Here is a 5,050-nt window from a genome sequence, read left to right as displayed (position 1 = left end):
GCATTCACACACACACAAAAAATGCTTAAAGATGTATAAGTACCTCTGGCCTCTTAACTCTTTCATTACTTACACTAAAAACACACAGAGGTTTTTCTATCTGTGATATTTACTGTCATTTTGTAATTCAGAGACTCCTGTTCTCTTGTTCCAGATAAGCTGACCTTTACTGTTGTTCATCTCAGTGGCTGTTAAGTCAAATCTTCCCATCTCAGACACACTGTAGTATCCATATTTGTAGTCCATTTCATTTGTTTCCATAGCTGTAGAAAAGAAAGAAAACCTTATTTCCAACTGTGACTGAGAACAAATGTACCTGGTTCCCATGCATTCTCAATCTGAACTAACCTAACAAGTTGTCTGTTCTTGATCAGATCTTGGCAGTTGAATCTGCAGTGGTGTAACTTGTTTTTTTATTTACTCATAGGTCCAAAGGTTTACTCCCTATTGATTAACAAGTACCAACTTGTTGGGCACCTGTTCATATGTGTGACACACAGAACAGTGTGATCATATTTTTTTTGTAATTTGTTTCTTTTATAATAAATTTTATGCAAAACATCTGTGAACGGGAGCATTTTCAATTTTTGTATATAGCCTGTTCTGGGTGTCGTCCCAGAATTAGGCCACTAGGGGGCTCAACCTTCCTAGAAGACGGCTTAGTGTGCTTGGCAGCCCAGTCTTAAGACTGGCAGAAGCGAGGAAAGAAAAAACTACTTGTTTTCTGTCTCACTCTTTATCCCAGGTGATGGGATAAAGTACAGCCCGGACACAGTACACGATGTCTTCCTACATACTGTGTATCAGGGAATAGAACACAAGTACAATGACATTCGGAGAGAGCAGAAATCCCTACTTTCAGACCATATGATTACCGATGAGCTTATCCTGAAGCAGCTCATGACAGTAACTAGTGATAAGAGTGAGCATCAGTATAGGCTAGGATCCACCCCACGTAAAAGGCACACAGCTGAAGTAGGAGCTGTGGAGCAGTCAACCACAAAGAAAGAAACTAGTGGACAGAGAACCAAAATATACACAATACTACAGCTGTCAGAAAAAATAGACATGCTCATCAAGCCAGTCGATTCATGAACAGAGACAGTACAGAAGGGACACTGATGTCACTGGCCATCTGACAAGTCCCCAGTAGGCAGAAAAGAGAAATGCTATGGATGTAAATAATGTGTGCAGGATGGTTTAAAGTATTGTAAGTACTGTTTTTCATGCAGTGAACTTGGCCACAGAGCTGTCGGTTGTGCAAAACATCCAAAGCATCAGGGGAACGCGAACCGGTTGCTGTGGAGGGATGCCCAGGAACTGAGGGACCATCTCAACCCCATCGTGACACCCTCCCATTGATGTAAGTCACCTTACAGAGGAACAGCAAGAGGCTGAAAATGTTGTACGAGGAGTCATCAGCTTTCGCAAGAGATCCTGATGATATTGGCTGTATCCCAACTTTGCAGATGTCATTAACCCTCAAAGACAACATACCTGTGCAGAAAGCCTACTCCTCTGTCCCGAAACCAATAGTGGCCGAAGTAAAGGAGTACATTCAAGATCTCTTGGCGAAAGGATGGATCGTCAAGTTTAAGTCTCCTTATGCAGCTCCTATTTTATGTGCCTGTAAAAAGGATGGTTCACTACGCCTGTACATTGATTATAGGTTACTTAACTAGAAAGCCGTCCCTGACAGGCACCCTCTGCCTCAGATTCAAGATCTTACTGACACCTTGGGGGCCACTCTTGGATCAGTGTCCTCGACCAAGGAAAGGCGTATCATCAAAGGTTTGTGGCCGAAGGCTCCCGGAATCTCACAACCTTTATAACTCCCAGGGGGCTGTATGTATGAGTGAGAATACCTTTTGGCCTCTCTAATGCACCCGCAGCCTTTCAGAGGAGCATGGAAGAGATGTTAAACTCACTCAGAGACAACTGCTGCATCCGCTACTTGGATGACATCCCTTGCTATGCAAAGGCCTTTGAGGAGCACATTGAGGGTGTTTGCAAAGTCCTCAGCACACTTCAACAGCATGGGGTTAAGTTGAGACCCAAGAAATGTGAGGTGTTTCGCAGACAAGTGAGGTAGGTGGATCGCCTTGTATCTGCAGAAGGTGTGCACATTGATCCAAGTGATTTAGAGGCAGTGCAGTCCCTCAACTTGGTGAAGACAAAGGGACCCCAGCTGTCTTCTAAGACCCCTGTTGAATGGACAACTGAACACCAGTGTGCACTGGACCAACTTATCACAATGCTCACCAGTCCCCCTGTATTAGCATACCCAGACTTTAACTTTAACTGGGAATGGGTGCTGTTCTCTATCAAAGACAGGGTGGTAAGCTGAGAGTTATAGGGTCTGGCTCCAGACCACTATCCCCACACTTCACTGTTTATACTGACAACAACCACTTAACTTACATTATGAGCACTGCCAAGCATAATGAACGTTGGGCACCGCTGGGTTGGGGAGTTGTCTGACCTTTGGTTCGAGCTGAAATACAGACCTGGAAAAGCAAACACAGATGCCGACACGCTGTCATGTCTGCCCCTTGACATTGACAAGTATGTGGCAGTGTGCACAGAACTGTCACAAGAATTTGTGCAAGCCTAATGGAATGGATCTAAAGTGGTGCAGGAAAACGGTGTTGCTTGGATGGCTGCCCTCACCCTCACTACAAGTGCTGACCAAGAACCTCCTGCAGCACTTCTGACCATCAGCAGGGAAGAGCTAGTCAAAGCTCAGAGTGAAGATCAAGCAGTCAGTGAAGTTTTCAAACCAAAAGAGACAATGCAGTCATGACCAGTGACACATGAGGAACAGTTGGTAGAGCAGCAAAGAAAATTTTACATGAATGGAGTACCTTTGACATTGACATTGGACTTCTGTATAGACGAACAGGTGAAAGACAACAACTTGTCCTCCCGGCCAGGAACAAGCCCATGGTGTTGAAACATCTCCACAACAATATGGGACACATTGGTGCTAAGAGGGTGCTGTCTCTGGTCAGGGAGAGGTTTCCCTGGCCATATATGAAACAGTAGGTTGAAGACCATGTGCTCCGAAAATGCTCCTGTATCAAACAAAAGAAACCCACAGTGCATGTCTGTGCCCAATGGACACAATTACCTCAAACTCACCATTGGACCTTATTTGCATAGACTGCCTTCATCTGGAGCCCAGCCGAGGAGGGTATGAATACACTCTGGTCGTCTTGGATCATTTCACTAGATTTGTTCGAGCATATCCGACTATACTTTTATACTTATAAAATTTCCTACACTCATAAATACATTAATCAAAGCTTATAAACCTTTATAAGTCATGCCTTATCATAAAGTGGCTCCATTAAAGAATGCGCCCCCCTTTTCTGATTCAAGGTAAACTTTTACGGTTTTATGCCAAGCCCATCATTTTTAGATCATTCTGCACTGTTGTTAGTTTGTACCACTGGTCCAGACTGAAACATCTCAACAGCTACTGGATTGATCACTGACAATATACTATTTCTCTATAATAATCTGACTTATGTGTATATACATGTAAAACCATAACACTCCCATCAGCTGTAGTCTTATTGCTAACTAGCATGCCATAATGCTAAACTAAGATGGTGACCAGTCTTGCTTTTTACATTGTCATTTTTAACATACAGCCCAGGAAACATCCTGGGTTTAAAAAAACGAAGCTGAGCTGTCAAAAACTGCAGTTCCTCTAATCTCCACTTGAGGCTGCCCCCTAAAGTGAGTCAATCCATCATAGAGCACCATGTTAAAATGTCCAACTTTGCAGCAGAAATAAACATGGTTTTGGCCCGATACAAAAAAATGCTCTTTTTTTGTCTGTAGGTAATTTACCTATTTATGACAGCTGTACAGGTGGTACATTGTCATAGAGCTCATCTGTTTAAGATGTATTAAGGCTTAAAGCTATGTGTTATTGAGGGGTCGGAGGCTTTGACAGACAGGTTGGTTGACAGTCCATGGCCCACCTCAACTCCCCTCTTCAGGAAACCCATGTGTGATGCTCGTTAAGATTAGATTTTAGAACTGTTAGCAACTGCACATTGCAGTGTGGATGAAACACTACTATTTTATCAATTTTCCACTGCAAACACATTTAAAATTGATTCAGATCCTGCTTGAAATCATGAGTAGTGTGTTTCCAGTGCTGTAGTTCAGGGATGGATGCATCTACATGCAGCTTTAGGACAGTTTTTGAAATTATTTTATACCACCCACCCATCTTTTGGTTTTCTAGGTACACTATACAACACACAGACCAGTGCCACTGATCTACCTTCAGGGGTCAGTCCAACAGCTGTTTTGTGATCCTTTATTTGATGCTGCCTCTTTCAGCACGAATCTCGTCGTCTCTGGACAAGATCAGTATCATCAGTGAGCTTGAATGATGTGCAATTATTACCTTAGGACTCCTAAATGATATGCTGTCCAGAACAAAGACAGTAACCAGTGATTTTCTCCAGCCTTAAATCCCAGTTTAAACTACGTGTTGTTTTTAGAGTTTGTTCTGACAGTCCAGTGAAATCTTACCTGATTTATCTTTATTGAAACCATCCTTCATCTTCAAGACATTCTGACCATAAACATGGATGCAAACTAAATTTTAGGGGCTCAAGATGAGAAAAAAAGTGTACTACAGACAGAATGGTGCCTATAGCACCTGACAGTTGAGCATTCACATTCGAGTCACTATTGTCAAAATTTGTGCTTTATTTAATTCATATGTTTAACACATACATAATTAACAGCAGCAGGAGCACCACAACAGCGAGGACCACCAGTCTCCATGGACGCTGCCTCCACCTGCATACAAAGATAAAACAAAACAGTCACGCTACAGTACACGGACAGGTTGGGAAGCTAAGAAGAACCTGAATGAATAAGTGGTGAAACACAACTAACATCAATGCAACAGTTGAGGGCTTACTGAAGGGTTCTTTAGGGGTTCTTATTTTTAACATTACCTATGATGGCCAGTGATTTTAGCCCACTGAAGGCCAAGCAGTTTCTGTTTATATATTATATT

At 42.6% G+C, this 5,050-nt stretch overlaps 1 long non-coding RNA gene across 2 annotated transcripts in view; it reads right to left on the bottom strand.

Annotated features, from left to right (window-relative positions):
• Positions 1-5,050, bottom strand: part of LOC103372909 (uncharacterized) — a 33,083-nt gene that overhangs the window by 3,587 nt on the left and 24,446 nt on the right. The window contains exon 7 of one of the 2 annotated variants that reach the window (XR_521024.1): positions 4,715-4,827. The exons of the other annotated variant lie outside the window; for it this stretch is intronic. This is a non-coding gene — a long non-coding RNA (uncharacterized LOC103372909). Of the gene's footprint in view, positions 1-4,714; positions 4,828-5,050 lie in introns of those variants that run through there. 2 annotated transcript variants of the gene reach the window in all.

This window comes from Stegastes partitus, unplaced genomic scaffold, assembly GCF_000690725.1.
Source record: "Stegastes partitus isolate 25-593 unplaced genomic scaffold, Stegastes_partitus-1.0.2 Scaffold1856, whole genome shotgun sequence".
NCBI lineage: Eukaryota > Metazoa > Chordata > Actinopteri > Pomacentridae > Stegastes > Stegastes partitus.
Note: the sequence above shows the minus strand (reverse complement) of the source record. Positions and strands in the feature narration are given on the sequence as shown.